The 19,996-nt window shown below is 32.9% G+C and overlaps 1 protein-coding gene across 1 annotated transcript in view; it reads left to right on the forward strand.

Moving 5' to 3' along the window:
* The window catches only part of cmpy (crimpy), a 140,784-nt gene extending 137,667 nt beyond the window's left edge, over window positions 1-3,117 (forward strand). The window contains exon 3 of the mRNA XM_076408705.1: window positions 1,500-3,117. The gene's annotated coding sequence lies outside the window, so the exon portion shown is untranslated. The remainder of the gene's footprint in view (window positions 1-1,499) is intronic.
* Window positions 3,118-19,996: the final 16,879 nt, after the last annotated feature.

Consider the following 19,996-nt stretch of genomic DNA (forward strand, 5'->3'; position numbering starts at 1 on the left):
GCAAACAAAACGAGTTTAATTAATCATGTTAGTTCTTGTAATATAAGTAAATCTATTATCTTTACACATTCACTTCGGGTATATTTGTTCTCGCAAAATTTTTGGATTCGAGAATTAACTTTGTTGAAATTTTTATGCTATAGTTTATTTTAATAGGAAAGTGTTTTATGAATTTTTTTCTCTAAAATTCTAAAATCTTTGGGTTGATGACTATGGTAACTGTCATTATAACATATTTACTAACATACTTATTAACATACTAACTATCGAGATAACCTATAATTTGTAACCAAGTTTTGTTGGTGTAAGTCACCTGAGGATTATTCACCAAGCAGGTTTATTTACTACAAGGGCAAATGAAAAATAGGATTGCTGGATTGGTTGGTGTAGTGCCAAAGACGACAGGACGGTTTACCTACTGTTGCTATTGTCGCGAGTTCGAATTCTACAGGGGCATGGTCGTAAATTTATATTTGCAATTGTTTAATATATTATTTATAGCTACTTAATTAGAAACTTTTCATATTATATGTAGCAATGACAGCAGCTTCCACCAGAAGAAGTAACAACTAATTATTATTTTTTTTATTATATTGGTTTGACCACACAAAACATGTCCTCGGTTTTGCTTATTTTAAACATATATATAGTACAATGAAAGTGTTATTCAGCAAACGTGGTTTTGCCATGTAAATAATTTCTATAGAATTCCTAGTGTAGAAAAAACTTATTGGAAGTGTGTAAGGATGTGGTATATGAGTGAAAAAGGCATTGAGCGCTGTGAACGATGAGGGAAAATAAAAATAAAAATGATATGAGAGTTACACTGAGATAGCAAAAATGTTTAACTACTACGCTTGACGCATAAACACTAATAATAGCCGAAAACTGTAGAGGGAGTGAGAGAAGGCTTATTGTTTGAGAGAAATAGGAGACCATCTTCGTTGTCATCTCAACTCCATGCTGTTTACTGGGTGAGAAGTGCCACCGATAGACACATGGAGAGGATAACTTACCAAATGATAACAACTGATGTCATCGAGCGGGATAAAAGAAGATAAAATTATTAAAATGACTATTAAAAAGCACGGGTTGGTATATGGAAAAGTGAAAATTTAGGGTTGTATGTATTTTTTAATGATACACAATTAAATAAAATATCAAAAAAATTAAAAAAAAATTGGGATGGACACCCCTTATCAACTTAGGGGTTTGAAAAATAGATAGTAGCTGATAAAATTCACAAGAATCGGTCAAAACGTTTCGGAGGAGTATGGGAACGAACATTGTGACATGATAATTGTATATATAAAATATACAATTTAGTAATTAAAAAAGCATTAGCACTCACAGCTTCCCGATTGTGAAAAATAAAGCAGACTTAATTAAACAAACTGATGGCAAATTAATTTGTCTTACTCAATTGTTTCATTAATTCTGCCGACAGAAATTATACAATTTTTTGTGACGTCGAGATTAATTACATTTTATTGTTTCAGATAAACCCGTCGAGGAAATATGGAAATATCAGCCAGTGATTACGAGGCCCCGTCTCTCTCTCTCTCTCTCTTTCCGTTTTCTCTTTCTCTCTCACTCTCACTAACACTCCAGCTCAGCCCAGGACTCTGTAAAACGACCACGTGTATTTATAACTGACTAATTGCTACTGGAGCATAAACATAAACTTAAACTAAGACCTTTTCGGTAATTTTAAGTGAACTAGAACTGAGATTAAAACCGAGAAATTACGGAAAAACCAATCAACCAACCAGGCTCCTTTATCGCTTTATATTCATACTCTCAATTTCGCTTCTGATTTCGCATTCCGATACCGATTGCGATTGAGAAAGAAGACAGCATTATCCAAGCGTATCTCTTCGTAACAATTTATATGTCTGTCTTTGTCTATAAACGAGATTGTAAAAACTGAAACATAACGATCTATTTTATGATGTATATTTTATTTTTGTTATAAACTTAATTATGTACGGGTAAGTAATTTAAAAGAAGCTAATATATTTACTATTAGCTGCCATGTAAATTTAATGATTTATCTTTTGAAGTATTAGTTGAGGAGGTCCTAATAAACTTGTTTATAACATTGTTAAAAAACAAATTGTTTAACATAGATAGAAACGTTATTTATCCAATATTACTTATCACATTTTAATATTATTTACAATTAACGTTTTTAGATATTTTTTTCTTTCATTTTATACGTACCCACAGATCCTCAGTTAGAAATTCATTTATCTATGTTGCTGTTTATTGGTTTTGAGTTATATCACTATTTGATCTCTTGTACATAATTCATTACGAGTTGATATTTAATTTTTAATATTTTTTAGTTTATTCACTTTTGTATTTTTGTTATTTATTTATATATTAGTTCGCATTTATATCTTGATGATCTAGATTTATAAATTATGTTCAATGTTCTGGAGGTATACAACATCCACACTCAGTCTTATTCTCTTGATTTAGAATAATACTTCTATAGTGTTTGTTCCCTCTTCTTGTCGCAGTGTTTCTGCAGCTGAGAAGTTATTGGACTTTCCCTTCTCATTAAGAGTGTATTCTAGCTTGTTTAATATTTTTTGTCAATGTCAATATTATACGTAGCTTAGTGGTGATTTTGGTTTCTGTTTTGAGGATTTTAATTGGATAAATTTCTTAATTAAAAATTAAAACTGACAATTTGTTAGGAATCGCCTTTATATACAATGTTTTCTATACTTAGTATACCGTTATATGCATCATTTTGTAACATATATAACACACTTCATAAGAAAATGCATATCAAATAAAAATACAGTTTGTTTTTTATGGCACCTGATAGTAAATCTGTTAGCTCCCCAACTGTTTAGAATTTAGTTATTTCCGAGGTTTGTGCAGTCGTTTTTGGCCGACGGTCAGAATCTACTGAAAAACTAACACGTTTTTCAGAACCAAAGGGTTAATGTAGGAGCGATCGAAACAAAGAGATATATTATTTTTTCTGCTATTTATACTTGTGACTGCTGAATTTTGTATGTATAAATTGTGACAATACTTTTAGGAGAATAAAATACTATATATAATGTAAATTTAATTAGTATTTATTTGTTCCTAAGGATATGTATCTTGAATCAATAAATTGGTTTTATTTATATAATAAGGTGTCTTTTATTTTCGTTATATGACCAGTTACCAGTCATCTAAGTGAACTTTAGTTAACCTACGTATATTTTGCAAGTTAATATAAATAAAAAAAAACATAAATAAGATTACGTGATATGAATTCCTTATTCCATTGTTAAAAACATTGTTTATTGATATGGTTGTCTAACACGTCACGCGCTAATAGTGTGAATATTATATAGCTCTATTACTCCATAATGGTAGTCGATATAATACCAAACCTATCGAATATTCAATGATTTTAAAAGAAACGTATGAAAACCTAAAACTCATTTTGGACTTAATGAAATACAAAGAATATGACTGAAAAAATATTTAAAAAGTTGCTCATTTAAACGTTGTTGTAATATTGCTTGGACTACAGAGAGGTTTTACGAAATATCGTTATTTTTCCACTTTGTGGGGTAGTAGGAACACCAAAAACATACTATGAAGTTAAAAATTGGTTAAAAAAAATTGAACGTGTTTGTGGTAAATCAAGCGTCCAATATGAACCTCTTATTCCACAAGAAAATGTGATTATTGCACCCTTACTTATCAAAAATGAGTTTTGGGAAAATTTTGTCAATACTATGAATAAAAATAGTGAAGAATTTTTGTAGATGAAAACTGTTTTCTCTAAATGAAGCGATGTTAACTTAGGAGAAGCATTTTTGTTGACCCATAAATAAGAAAATTTATAAAACATTGAACTAGATTAATCGCGAAGAGTTAGGAGCTTGGTAATCTCTAGAAAGTAAATCATAGATTTTTAGGTAGAAAAGATAAAAATGCCATATTTTTAGTAAATTAAATGAATGCCACAAAAATTTAAAAACGATGGACCGCAGAATATTTTTAAGAATAAATTTCTTACATTTCCATTTCGATTTTTCCCTCCTATTCTTGGAATGAGCGTTATCAAAGAAGATCGAATGCTAAATTATTAACAGATTACTGCTGGTCTGTAATGAAAGTGGCTTCTACGGTTTATAAGAGGAAAAGTTAATATTTCGTCATTTTAGTTCAGTATTTATTTATTTATATTACTTTAATTTATTATAACTTCAAATTGGTACATGTTATAAATAACCGTTTAAATTTTTGTGTTCAGTAGGTATAATTTGAGAAAGAAACCGTTTTATTTAATGTAATAGAATAAAAAATTTGTTACACAGCGTAATAAAAGTAATAAAATTTCTAGCGCAGTAAATAATATGAAATCTAAATAATAATAATAAACAAAATTTCAAATCAATTTTTAGCAAATATTTCCACGATCCCATGTAGAATACGATTCGAAATTACCGCTAACACACAGTATTAACGTAAATGTCAAATATTATATAACATATAATTATATAATATTTGATATATATTTTATTACTTTTCACCTGACTGACTTGACTTGACTGAAAAATATAAAATAATAAAATACGATGAAAATGACCTTCAGTAATATGTATTTCCAAATTTAAAAACCATAAACTGAATTAACTAACTAGAGTAACTTTAACAAATGAAGTTCAGTGGACAGTTGCCTTTTAAATGCATTTTCTTACTTCATTGACTAAATGTTACGACATATACGTGATTTCAAAGCCATCTGTTAGGAAAAAATATATTTTATTTGCGGAATAATAGTGTACGTTGGCCGTAACATCCAAAACTTTAGATTTCATTGTCGCTGGAACGCCGCTGCATTCATTAACAAAGATTAAGCCGAATTTAAAGCAACTGGCATCAATATCGAGCGCCTATTGAATATGTATAGCGCATTTGAGCAATACAACCAGTCTACATTCACTTGTCTCACTTAACACTTCAGGTCTTAAGCTCGAAGTAAGTGGCAATTAAGGCGGAATACTCTGAATGCGGAAAGACCCCGTCGAAAGGTGGGTTTTGTCAGTTATTTTATAGATAATGGAACGGGGATAATGTGGTAATTGATTGGTGTTTTGGGCGGGAGAGGCGGTAGGCGTGGGACAATGTGACAGGTGGCTGAGATTGATTAATTTCAAATGTCGTTCATTATGAACTAATTATTTCCTGATCCATTCAGATCTAAGCAAAGCGCTATTGGGCTTTGTGTTAAGGTTTATAATAGACAAAATAAATTATGTTTAAAAATTATATTAACACTAGCGACCCGCCCCGGCTTCGCACGGGTGCAATGCTGATACTAAATTAAATACACCACAGAAAAAATATGAACGTTGTATATAAAAACATAGCGGCCCGCTCCGACTTTGCACGGGCATAAAATATATATGCCTATGTCACTCAATGAAAACATGATTAAAATCGATCCAGTATTTTTGGTTCATTCATTACTGCCCTTGGCCTGCACGCATTAAATTTGGAGTAAAACAATTCCTCTTCCCCTATACTTACTATGAAGATTTCCTGCTATCTTTGGAATATCTAAATTCATACAATTTTTATTACATTACACATTTTTAAACGCAAATTTTAAATTTGTAATATCTCCGAAAATATTTGTTTAATTTACATGCTGTAAGGAACCATATTGATCTATATTAATTGCACACTGTATATAAGGTACTTAATTCGATTAGGATTAATGCCGTATTGCTTAAAATAGCTTCGTAAATAAGCCATTTTCTCATGTAAAAAGTAAACAATAAAAATGGTTAATGTGGGTTATCCCTAAAAGATAAACATATACCATCGGGGACTTTTTTGTAGACCTTTTTATGGTGTACAATACTGTAGTACATTAATTTGATCTAACTCGTAGGGTTAGGCAGCGTTTTTGCTAATTGCTAAATAAGCCTAAAAAAATAGGTTAATTTACGACATCACGTTAGATACCTCTAAAATTAGCAATGTTGCCTTAGTATATTATGCATGTATTATACATATAAACCTTCCTCTTGAATCACTCTATCTACTGAAAAAAACCGCATCAACATCCGTTGCGTAGTTTTAAAGATTTAAGCACACATAGGGATATAGGGACAGAAAAGGCGACTTTGTTTTATACTGTGTAGTGATAAACATTACCACAAAGACCAATAACTGACAAAATCCACCTTTCGGCGGGTTCTTTCCACATTCAGAGTATTCCGCCTTAATTGCCACTTACTTCGAGCTTAAGACCTGAAGTGTTAAGTGAGACAAGTGAATGTAGACTGGTTGTATTGCTCGAATGCCCTATACATATTCAATAGGCGCTCGATATGGACGTCAGTTGCTATAAAATTCGACTTAATGTTTGTTGATAAACGCAGCGGCGTTCCAGCGACAATGAAATCTAAAATTTTGGATGTCACGACCAACATACAGTATATTCCGTAAAAAAAACTTAATTTTTTTCAAATAGATAGCTTTAAAGTCCACGGAACTTCACTTGTTAAAATAATTCTGGTTAGTTAGCTCAGTTAATGGTTTTTAAAATTTGGAAATACATATTTCTGAAGGTCATATTCGTCATATTTTGTATTTTTCAGTCAAGTCAAGTCAGGTGAAAAATAATGGCATATATGTCAAATATTATATAACTGTGTGTTATATAAGATTTGATATTTATGTTAAATACAATATAACTGTGTGTTAGCGGTAATTTCGAGTCGTGTTCTACACGAGATCGAGGAAATATTTATTAAAACTTGATTTGAAATTTTGTTAATTATTATTATTCCCATCTCTTATCATTTATTACACGCCTTCCTTGTATATTAATGCAAGTACACCAGAATAGTAGTAATAAATTAATTTGTAAATTTTGATTGTACTAAGCATATCGAATGCAAGATGTAATTAATAAAAAAAGTCCATAGCTAGTAACAAACTTTTTAAATTTTGCGTTAGTAATATTAGGCTGAATAATGTCTGATAGTAGGTCTTTTTGTCCGTTCTGTAACAGTAGTTTAGCAAATAGTTAAAAACATTACGTCATCTAAGGCTCTGTAAGTTTACCCGCCTTGATGTTAATAATCGAAGGCCTTCGCGACTGTATTCTTTGTCGTTTTATACTTCAAGTCGCTACCCATTATCTGGGACTCCCTAAATCGATTAGTTGGCCGAAAAACCAATTTCGCATTTTAAAAATTGATCGGAGATTATCGTGCGCAGATTGTTATTAGATTACCTCGGAAGAGCTTTCGGCAAACATAATAAACTTAAGTAATTCCGAAACTTCATGCATACCTAATCAGCGATGCCACCTAAAGAAGGCGCCTCTTACGAAACGCTAAACGTATTACGATTATCACTCTCTTGTTCGGAGATTATGTTTTATTTTGGCAAAAAAATCGCCTGCGACTAGATTGATTTTTATGTGCTTTCGCAGTCTCATTCTATAGTTTGAGTTAGCAGCAAGATTATCACCCGGGCTTGTATTTTAAAATTTGTGTAAATCATTTTTGACATTCATTGGAGTATGTATCTATTTTCTAACCGACTTTAAAAAAGTAGGAGGTTCTATGTTCGGCTGTATATATATATTTTTTTAATGTATGTTCGTCGATTTCCCCGTCAATTATGAACCGTGTTTCAAAATTCTTTTTTCATTCGAAAGACTGCACCCACGAGGTGGTCCCATTGGCACCAAGCTGCGATTTGATGGTTGGAAGGAGGGATAATCTAATAATGTTTTCACATATTTTTTACATAAAATAATCAGATATTCACGTATAATGTTATTGCTGAACTGATGTGACGAAAAATCGGACGTAGTTTAGTGTAAAAATCAATTTATAGCTTTTTAAGTACTAATAATATCATATGAGACGTCGTAGAGATATTGTAAGCAACTGTTTCTATCGTGTAATGGTTAGAACGTTGAGCTCATACGCGGAGGTCGCGGATTCGATTCCCAACAGGGCAGTAACTTTTTTATTGTAGTTTGATTGGAACATTTGTCAAATCGCCTAGATTAGGTAGCGAAACCCAGGGCTTGAAACGATAATTATTTTCAATCATTGTTTCTTTATTCCTATTTTTCGTCATACGAGCTGTACTTTTACTTGGGCTATCCATTGTAATACTTAATAAAATAACTGCGTAATTTATTGAGTAAATCACTACATAGTATAAAACAAAGTCGCCTTTTCTTTCCCTATATCCCCATGTGCGCTTAAATCTTTAAAACTACGCAACGGATTTTGATGCGGTTTTTTTCAATAGATAGAGTGATTCAAGAGGAAGGTTTATATGTATAATACATGCATAATATACTAAGGCAACATTGCTAATTTTAGAGGTTTCTAACGTGATGTCGTAAATTAACCTATTTTTTTAGGCTTATTTAGCAATTAGCAAATACGCTGCCTAACCCTACGAGTTAGATCAAATTAATGTACTACAGTATTGTGCACCATAAAAAGGTCCACAAAAAAGTCCGCGATGGTATATGTTTATCTTTTAGGGATAACCCACATTAACCATTTTTATTGTTTACTTTTTACGTGAGAAAATAGCTTATTTACGAAGCTATTTTAAGCAATACGGCATTAATCCTTATCGAATTAAGTACCTTAAATATAGTGTGCAATTAATATAGATCAATATGGTTCCTTACAGCATGTAAATTAAACAAATATTTTCGGAGATATTACAAATTTAAAATTTGCGTTTAAAAATGTGTAATGTAATAAAAATTGTATGAATTTATATATTCCAAAGATAGCAGGAAATCTTCATAGTAAGTATAGGGGAAGAGGAATTGTTTTACTCCAAATTTAATGCGTGCAGGCCAAGGGCAGTAATGAATGAACCAAAAATACTGGATCGATTTTAATCATGTTTTCATTGAGTGACATAGGCATATATATTTTATGCCCGTGCAAAGTCGGAGCGGGCCGCTATGTTTTTATATACAACGTTCATATTTTTTCTGTAGTGTATTTAATTTAGTATCAGCATTGCACCCGTGCGAAGCCGGGGCGGGTCGCTAGTATTTAATACTAAAAAGAGAAAGTTGCTTGGTACAAAGATTATTATGTACATATTTTATTTTAAAACGTTTTTTTTGTGTTAAAATTATAAGTTTGATTATTTTTCACTTTTCAGTAAGTACCTTATTTACTTTTTGAAGTCCGTTCAATTTTTTTTTAAATATATAATTTTTCGCTTGTATTCACCCTTTTTAGGAAATATTTTATATAGTTAGTATATAATATATTTGTTAAAAAAACATATTAAATAAAAATACATATACAATAATTTGTATTTTGTGGCACCTGATTGTAAGTGCAGCTCTACCAAGAATGTCAGCCCTTCCTCTCATACACTGTTTGAAACAGAACTTAAATGTTATTATGTTGAAAGTAACACATGAAGAATGGAACTTTCGGATATTTCTGTTAAAATAATACAATTTTTAAAAGAATATAATAAAGACGAGTAAGGCATATTATTTCAATTTGCATATTTAGATAAGACATCGATGTCTTAAGATGGAACACAAAATAAAAATAGCGTCAAGACAGGAAACGTTGATGGAAAAAGTCAAATGTTTGAATGTGTTAGATGTTCTACAATGTTAAAATAAATTATACAGGATAGAAATATATTTGTTTCATTATTTTATTTAGTTTAGGATTGCGTTATATGTCAAATCCAAAACGGACTTGATGCGGCAATACTGTGACGGTATGATGTTATAAATTTAGATGACGTGAGTTGACTGTTTAATTGAACGAGCTATAGACATTCTATCATATAGTACTTTTTTAACGACGGTGATAAAGTGAAGTTTTGAAGTCTTTAATATGAATAATTTGGTGTGGATTCAAATTAAACGTTCCCTTTTAACTGGTTATGACTACAATGTTTCTAATAATCTAACATATAGTTTTATGATGTAAAAGGTAATTATCGTACATTTTCTTGGCCTTTTTTTAAACAAGCAACATTATAGATCAAAGTTTTTAGTATATAAAGTCACAATATCCTTTGTGTAAATACTCCGAAAAGAGTTCATTATTACCTGTACGTCCTGACATTCTCATATATCCATCCCGACTATACCGTAAACAGTAAACAAAGAAAAATCTTACGCGCTAAAGAGCATTTTTTACGTGCTTGGCACTTGTTGCTACCTCTTCTCCCTTTGATGTTAGCCGCATCAAATACAAACAAGAACAAACCAACAACTCCCATTTCTACATAACAATGAACGAAATATAAAGGGACCGTGAAAAACGTCGGTAATAACTTGCAGCTACTTTAAAAAGTTTAAAATTATATATTTGGGAGCAGAAACTCGTTTTCATTGTTTAAATATAATTACATAATTATATTAAATATAAACAATAGCGTAATTTCTTTGATAAAGTTTTATTTAATTAATGTAATTTTTTTTTAATTATTAAGAACCAGCTGGATAAACTCTGATAGTAAAGTGTAAATAGTTTTATTCTAGTCAAAAAGACACACAATATGGTCTGATTAGTTCGAACACGTAAACGAATGAACCTGTCAAAGTCGTCCGGTTGACAGACGAAAGCAAAATTCTTGAAAGTAATAGTGACAATATATTAAACTCTAACCTATAAACTATTGTGACTATATATGTATAATTAACTGTAGTTTCTAGATGTATTATAATGTTTAAATAAATTATATTTGATAACATTATCCAATTATTTTGTTTAGATTAGAATTTTGTTTTATGTCAAAGCTAAACTGAACTAAAACTCAGAGTTGATACGGCAACATTGCACCGTTTCAACACATTTAGATGACGTACGTACAAGATAACTTTGAACTGACATTTGCAAGCTTGAGATCTTTCAAATTTAAGTCATGTAAATCGAGTGATTCCAAGATCCTATTATAATATAATTATTCCTTTAAGTCGTGACAATCAGTGTACAGTGTGCAAAATAATTTCATCTCTCTATAGTTAATAGTTCAGTAGTGTGGACCGATGTTTTCTCCAATTATTTTAAGTTTCCTGTTAGTTACATTATGCCTTTTTAAACAGTCAATCATACTTGTTACTCCAGTTGTACCTCTCACATAATTGCAGATCTTCTGTCCAGGGCTGAAATTGGCTTCTTCTATCCCCTCCTATCCATTACCCCAATTGTCCCTCTTGAACCTTCACTACCCCTTTCATAAATTTATCATTATGTCAATATTATAAATGAGAACATTGTCCATAATTTATTCGGTCTATAGCCGCGAGCACTATATATGTGCCGATGGCTAAATCTCGCAGTGGGCTTGGCAGTGCACTTGTGGTGGACAACCGGACATTCCGGTTCAAGCTCACTCAACAGGGTTCTGTATTGACCACTGAACTCTTCGCGATATTCAATGCTCTACCGTGCATCTCAACACAATCCTTCAAAGAATGGTTAATCCTTACCGGCTCTCAATTTTTTCCTGGAACAGAAGTTCAACCATCCCCTGGTCACCGACTCACTGTCAATCATCCGTGCCCTCTATATGAATGGGATCAGGACAAGTTTACTGTGAATCCCTCCTCACGTAGGTGTACCGGGAAATGAGCGCGCGGATAGTGCGGCTAAATCGGTAGCCTCATCTCCCCTCCTCATCACGGATGTTTGTGTTCATACCGATCTTATATCATTCGTTTGTTGTTTCATAAATAGCGAGGTACAACGTCATGGGGTTGAGGAGGATAAACCACAACTGGTTCTTTGAGGTTAGAGATGATTTTTTCTCCTCTCTTCGCGTTCCTTTCCTACGTCACCATGCCGTATCTTTGATTTGATTGAGATTGGGCGACTGTCGTTTCTCGACGGTCACTTCATGACTTATAGCCCGCCTGCTCACCGTTCCTCGGATTGCTACGAGAGATCGCTGTTCTCCATAGAATAGCCTATGCTGAAGTTTCGTGTTATTAACCAAATAACCATTACCTCTTCGGTATGGGTGCTGATGTCTGTATAGAACCTCTACTTCGTTACGGTTGTGTTTGTAGTCCTGTATTTGTGTTTATATTTTTTTATTATATATACGGTTTTCATACTTTTAGCCCCCCTGTTTGTGTTATTAATTTTATTGACTTTTTATATATATTTGAAAGTCCTTTAACCGACTAGGGGTTTATCTGGACGGGACCTACTGTCTAACGTGGGCTCCGAACCACGGTCCTCGGCATTAAGCCTGCAGACTGGCGAGTGACTGACTTAGAAATCCTCCCAGGATCCATCCGGTCTTTGGCTGGTTACTGGCATGACTGGGATCATTTTCCTAGTCGGATTTTGCACTCTTGCCTAGGACAATCACATATATTAAACAGTCACACACATAAATTTACGACCATGCTCCTGCAGGATTCGAACCCTCGGTTATCGCAACAGTAGGAGGACCGTCCTGTTGCCTTTACCCGGCATGATCAACACCGTACTATTGTATAGTCGTCACGTATATATATATATATATATATATATATATATATATATATATATATATATATATATATATATATATATATATATCTAAAAAAATCAATGATTTACTGTATGATTGTAAATATCAAAATTATTATTTTTTCTTGAAAATCGCTAGCATATAAATAACGAGAACCGTTTAAAAATAAAAAGTATTTTATTAAAACAACAGTGTATTTTTCATTTGCGAACCGATAGTCGGAATAGCGTAAAATAAACCGAACAAAAATTCAATTTGGCTGGAAATTCGACGGCATTTTATTTGCTTTTAAACTTTTAACCGTTCAGGATGTCATTAACTATAGGTCCATTTACGGGGCCCGCAATCCTTTTCGTCGGTTCCCGCTTTGACGGAAAATATCATGTTAGTGAAATTTTAAAAACGTTCATTCGTATTAAAAGAGCATTTAATTGGGTTCTATTAATAATTAGATATTGGACTGTTTGTTGACACGTGCGAGTATTTTTTTATATTAATTTATTTATTGAAACTAGTGATATAACTAATAATTAACATTAATTTGACTTAACTTACCAACTAACTGGAATAACTTACTGCTCAAGCATTTACAAGATCAGTGGGTTTTTTTGCATTTGAGACGTTTAATAACATTATAGACTGGACGCTTTCGTGTTGAAGTTTTCATTGATAGACATCGGCAAATACCCTTATCCATATCAATTTCTAAGTCGCGATAGGGATAACAAACCTGTACATACCAAGATATATATATATATATATATATATATATATATATATATATATATATAATAAGAAGCTTAAAAAATATCGTACCAAAATGTTATAATGTTAATGTACAATATATTGTTATTACAAACAAAATATCAAAAAAATCATAAAACTATATATATTACATATATATCTATGTAAGCATAAATTGGGTACCTTTTTGTAAAGGTCGCGGTTAGGACGACAGAGCCAGAACATTAAAAATCAGTCGAATGAAACAAGTAGAACCAAAAATAGTAACTAAAAGTATGACTGAAACAGTCTATAGTAAATAGTAACAAAATCAGTATGACCGAAAATAGCGGCTGAATACAGTGGACTGAAACAGTCACTGGTAAAAACTAGTAAAATCAGTCGAACCAAAAAAGCGACTGAAACAGTCGATAGTAAAAAGTAGTCAATAAGTCGATAGTCAATTTCAGTCGATAGTCCCCAACACTATTTAATAGTGATACAATAATCCCGGCAATAATATCCAACAGAGAAAATGATAAGTTAATAACGACTCATTTGGAATGATGTGGGGTTTCGAAGGTGTCTTACATTTAAGTGTATAATTTCCCCAAAATCGACCTATCCCGACCACCGAATATGCCGAAGGATTCGCTTGACCAGCACCAGCCCGTTGAACCCACTAAATTATTTCCCAGAAGGGTAGATGAAAGAGCCCGTCATCCTAAAGGTATCCGTAGAAACTACGATGGAGAAACTTTAATACATAAACTTAAATTTGTTATAGAATTAATACAGTTTTGGGCGCGTCTAGGAATGCTATGAGTGATTAATAGAAAAGGACTTGAACATAATATATTTGCAGCATCTAAATCACAACATATTTGTCATCGTATTCCATGTCTATTAGAGTTTTATTCGAATTGACCGGCAAATAACATAGAAAATTGGGTTTATTTGAATATATTAATAATTAATTCACAATTACCAATAATTTTCGCATATTTTTTGATATTTCGAGATTTGATATTCAATTGAATCGGATTATGGGCAAGTGGTTTTATAAGTTTCATGAATATGATAAAAACTTTTGAGAGATTAGATGTTAGTATTACATTAAGGGATTATTTTCAAGGCTATACTTTTGGATGTTTTTTGACGATTCAAATTTATAAAAAAATGTTAAAACGTAAAATAAAGAAAATAAAATAGATAAAGGAAAATCAAAATAACGAATTCAATGACATATTTTTTAGACCGGCTAAAATGGATGAATAGGGCGGGGCAAAATCTACTATTTTGCTTTGGCACTAAGGCGAGGCAAAAGTCTCGCTACCATTTTGATTGCGCGCTATTTTGGTTATGTGACGTTTAGCTCAGCTTCCTTTAACCATTGTGGTGCGTAGACGTCCTAATTTTATCATGAATAAATATACGCCACAAGAACAACAGAAATAGTGACAATATTTATTGAAAATAATCGTTCCATTATTGTAGGATTTCCAATAAGCATTGCACTTGAAAGATGTTATGGTTACATGTGTCCCAGAGCCATATAAAAATATTGGAAGGATAATATTGCCCCCGAGAATCTAGTGTTTAATAGATTTTAGTCTTTAAAATAGTGTGTAGATTTTGAAAGAGTTTCGAATAACTAGATCTATCAGGTCAATTGAAAAGTCCCCGGCCTACTATTGTAAAACATATTTTTTGGCAAAATTAGTTCTTTTTATTCAACACTTCAAGAGTGATAAACTGATTATGGCGAATTTCCAACTTTTTGATACCATTTTTGTAGTACGATTTGTCCATTGCTTCAAAATAAGCCTCAGTTTCGTCGATCACCTTCTCATTCGACGAACATTTTTTCCCAGCAAGCATTCTTTGGAGATCTGCTGAACACAGGGAATAGTCGCTGGGGGCCAGATCTGGAGAATACTGTGGATAAAAAAGCAATTCGAAGCCCAATTCATGGATTTTTGTTATCGTTTTCACTGACTTGTGACACGGTGCATTGTCTTAGCGAAACAGCACTTTCTTTATCTTTAAATGCGGTTGCTTTTCGGCGATTTTGTCCTTCAAACGCTCCAATAACGCCATGTAATAGTCGCTGTTAATGGTCCTTCCCTTTCCAGGGTAGTCAATGAAAATTATTCCATGCGCATCCCAAAATACAGACGCCATAACCTTGCCAGCCGACTGTTGCGTTTTCCTACGCTTTGGAGCGGGTTCATCGTGCGCAGTACGCACAGATGACTGTCGATTGGACTTCGGAGTGAAATGATGGAGCCATGTTTCATCCATTGTCACATATCGATGCAAAAACTCGGGATTATTATGCTTAATCATCTTCAAACACTGCTCCGAATAATCAACTCGTCGTTGTTTTTATAGCTCGCGCTGCACCCACTTTGCAGAGAGCTTTCTCATACCCAAATATTCGTGAATGATATGATGTACACGTTCAGTTGATATCTTTAAAGTATCTGCTATTTAATTCAATTCCAATTTACGGTCATTCAAAATTACATACATTTTGTGGATTTTTTACATGTTTTCGTCGGTAACAATCTTTTTTGGGCGTCCAGTGCGTTCACCGTCTTCGGTGCTCATTTCACCACGTCTAAACTTAGCATACCAATCCCTTATGGTTGATTTTCTTAGGACAGTGTCCGGAAACTATCGTATTTTTTACGTAACGTATTTTTTCTCTTCAAAAAGTAATATTTTATCAACACCCTTTTTATCCATTTTTTTATAATAATAAAAGTTGCTTCACTCAAAATGCTATAATTCACAAACTAATGATCCGACAGCTTCAAATTTATACACGTATCTTTTGAGGGTTAGGGCTAACTAATTATCTTCTTTAGAAGCAGTACATGTTTTCTGATCCATCTTGCAATTGATATCATGTGAGAAGTATAACTTTGACAGATATCAAATTATTTTCGATCTTTTTAGCATAACATTTTAGGTTATCTTCTTATCTCTTAGTGTTTATTGAATAACTATTGTATATGAAAGAAAAATATCAGTAACTGTACAATAAAGTATAATCTACGATTTTGTTTATTACATTTGACGTTTTTAATTTCTTGCTTTTTTTAACGTAAGAGAGCTCTGATATTGACAGTTCAATTATAATGTGGAATTGAAAATACGAGTACCTTGCAAATCTGATACATTCATGATTAATAAAACTCGGTGGTGTGTCGTTAGATTTTTTGATATTTCCCCTGTCGTGATATTTGATTACTATATTGAATTTTAATTTAAATCGCCTAGCGAAACTTCAGATTTCATTTCGTCGGTCGGTGAATTCGATGGAAAATTATATTACAAGGTTTTTCTTGTCGTCGGTAACAAATAATTGTATAACCGAACAAAACCTAACCACGTCGAATATAGAATTGGAATAAAAATTTTGCTTAGCTACGTGGGTTGATAAAATATAATAAAAAAAATTTAGGTGACGAATAAAATAATTACTAAAGATATATGAATGGGTTATATTTCAAGTTTAATTTTAGCACACTTACAGGGACTCCTTTTTTAAACTAATTGAATTTATATAAGGTGGTGCAAAAGTTTCGTTACCGTTTTGATTAACAATATTTATTCAAATTCAAAATAATCGTTCCATTATTGGCACACAGCGGAATGTTCTTCTCAGTGGCTACGTCAATAAACAGGACAGGCGGTTTTGGGGAACACAAAATCATCAGTTAATTCATGAAACATCATTGCATCCACTAAAAACAACTGTAGGGTATGGTATTCATGCTGAAAACATCATTGGTCCCTATTTTTTTGAGAACGGCCCAGGTGTTGCAGTTACTGTTACTGCTGGACTGTACCAAGACATGATTCGAAATTTCCTTGTGCCTGAAATGGAAGAGCAAGGACTAGAGCACATGTGGTTTCAGCTGAACATGGGACCATAGCACACAGCTTGTTCAACAATTCAATTATTGAATGACGTTTGTCCACGAATACTAATTTCGCGAAGTGGCGATTTAGCATGGCCAGTCAGGTCTCCGGATTTAACAGCACCAGATTTTACTTATGGGTTTTTTTTAAATCAAAAGTTTATCTAAATAAACCCCAAACGATTCAACATCTTAAAGACAATATTCGTCACGAAATTGGAGAAATTCAGCCTCAGATGTTGCAAGATGTTATGAAAAATGCCTTAAAAAGCTTAAAGTTCCATAGGCTGACGTCCTATCATAGAAGTTCTCATGATTTAGTCCTCTTGAGTCTTGAGCGAACAGATCGTCCATGCGTTAGCTGAAGTGCCTGTGAGTTTTCATGGAGTTGTAGCCTGATTTCGTTTTTTCCAGCGAACCTTTAATTCCTTCCTTGACTGTACGAATATCCAGGTCAAGCTACAAATTTCCATTGCATATAAACCGAGGAACCTCCATTGCTTTACGCGATACTTTCGAATACTCAATGTTGGGAAATACTTGAATTTTTCTTGCATTGCTGTCCCGCAAACCGTCCCACAGCTATGTAGCTATTTTGTGTTTAAACACCTGATTGTAAATCAGAATCTTAATATGAATTAACATTTTGGATTTTCTTTCCAGGAGCCAACATAGCTGTTTTTATTTTATTTTGGCAGCTGGTGTAATGCCTAAATATTTAGCACTATTTACTAGTTTATCGCTAACTGCCTGTAGTTTCTTTAAGGATTCTTCCTTGGTTTTTCTTCACTGTAAACAGTGCTGTATCATATGCAAATGTCGCTGTCGTAATTTCGTCGAGTTTTGGTATGTTACTGGTATACACCAGATAGAGCATATGATGCTACCTTGAGACACTCCTGCCTGCATTTATTTAGTTCAGAATATTTTTCTTCTTTATAGGTACTTGCTTAAGTCAAGTATCAATCGTAAGTTATCAATGATGCTCTAACACGAAGGACTCCGTGAGACTCAAATCCATAGATTAGATATTGTTTTCTTATTAGTTGTTAGTGCTCGAATAGAAGGGATGTAGAAAACGGGACACTTAAAGCTCCGGTTCAAGTAAATTATAGCTACTATAAATTTGAAAAGTAATTAGCCAATGCCGCAGAATATAACAGCTAAAGTTCTCGCCTATCTTGTTTTTCTTAAGTTTTAACTTGTTTATCTCGAGATTAAATCTCGTGGCTAAATCAGCTTAATTATTCGTATTCTCCGAGAAGAAATTATAACGAAACAAATTTACTTTTAATGTTACACTAAGTTGTTTTGTGTTTGGCTTCTTTTCAAAAGTATTACGCTCTGTTAATTATTCTAGAGAGTTGATATGATTTTATACAAGTAAATTTACATTTAAAATATTTTAATAGATATTAAATATCACTCTCTGAGAATTAGTGTCTATTCCTAGATGGGCCCAGCCGGAATTTGGTAAACTTCAGCACTTTACACATTTTTTTATTCAACATAATTCCCTTCAAGGGTGCTACATTGATAGCCACCATCCAAATTTTCGATACCATTTTTGTAGTACGATTTGTCCTTTGCTTCAAAATATGCCTCAGTTCTGTCGATCACCTCTTCGTTCGTCGAACATTTCTTCCCAGCGAGCATTTTTTTGAGATCTGAGAACAGGAAATAGTCGCTGGGGGCTAGATCTGGAGAATACAGTGAGGAAGCAATTCGAAGCCCAATTCATGGATTTTTGACACGGAGTATTGTCTTGGTGAAGCAGCACTTTCTTTATCTTTAAATGCGACCGTTTTTCGGCGATTTCGTCCTTCGAACGCTCCAATAACGCTATGTGATAGTCCATGTTAATTGTCCTTCCCTTTCCAGGGTAGTCAATAAAAATTATTCCATGTGCATCCCAAAATACAGACGCCATAAACTTGCCAGCCGACTGTTGCGTTTTTTCCACGCTTTTGAGCGGGTCCATCAGGTTTCTTACGTTTGATCATCTTCAAACACTGATCCAAATTATTAACTTGTCGTTGTTTTTGGTCAAAAGTGAGCTCGCGCGGCACCCAGTTTGCACAGAGCTTTCTCATACCCAAATATTCGTGAATATATGTACACGCTCAGTTGATATCTTTAGAGTGTCTGTTATTTCATTCAGTTTCAATTTACGGTCATTCATAATAATTTTGTAGATTTTTCTAATGTTTTCTTCGGTAACAACCTTTTTTGGGCATCCACTGCGTTCACAGTCTTCGGTGCTCATTTCACCACATCTAAACTTAGCATACCAATCCTTGATGCTTAATTTTCATGGGGTAGTGTCCGGAAACTCGGCATTAAACCAAGTTTTTGATTCAACTGTATTTTTTGCCTTCAGAACGCAATATGTTATCAACACGTGAAATTCCGTCTTATTATTTTTTTTTCTCAGTAACAAAAGCTGCTTCACTCAAAATGCTATAATTCACAAACTAATGACCTACAGATGTCAAATTTATACGCGCATGTTTTGAGGTTTATGGCTAACTAAAAAACACATGGATTAAATTCTAGTAGCGCCATTTATGTGACAGACCGGGGACTTTTCAATTGACTTGTTATAATACATTAAAACAAATATAAAGTATGAAAATTATATATTCCCTTTGAATTATATTTTTTAAATAGACGTACAATTCAAAATCAAAATCTTGTACTCATGCCAAACGTTTCAAGAATTAGACCCTTGTTTTGTGAAATATGACAGGAACAAATATATATGATCGTTATGAAAATAATCCTTGTGAGTTTTTTCAATGTTAGGACTT

This window comes from Rhynchophorus ferrugineus, unplaced genomic scaffold, assembly GCF_030347505.1.
Source record: "Rhynchophorus ferrugineus isolate W39M unplaced genomic scaffold, kcgeb_rfMv2 rfM6, whole genome shotgun sequence".
Lineage (NCBI taxonomy): Eukaryota > Metazoa > Arthropoda > Insecta > Coleoptera > Curculionidae > Rhynchophorus > Rhynchophorus ferrugineus.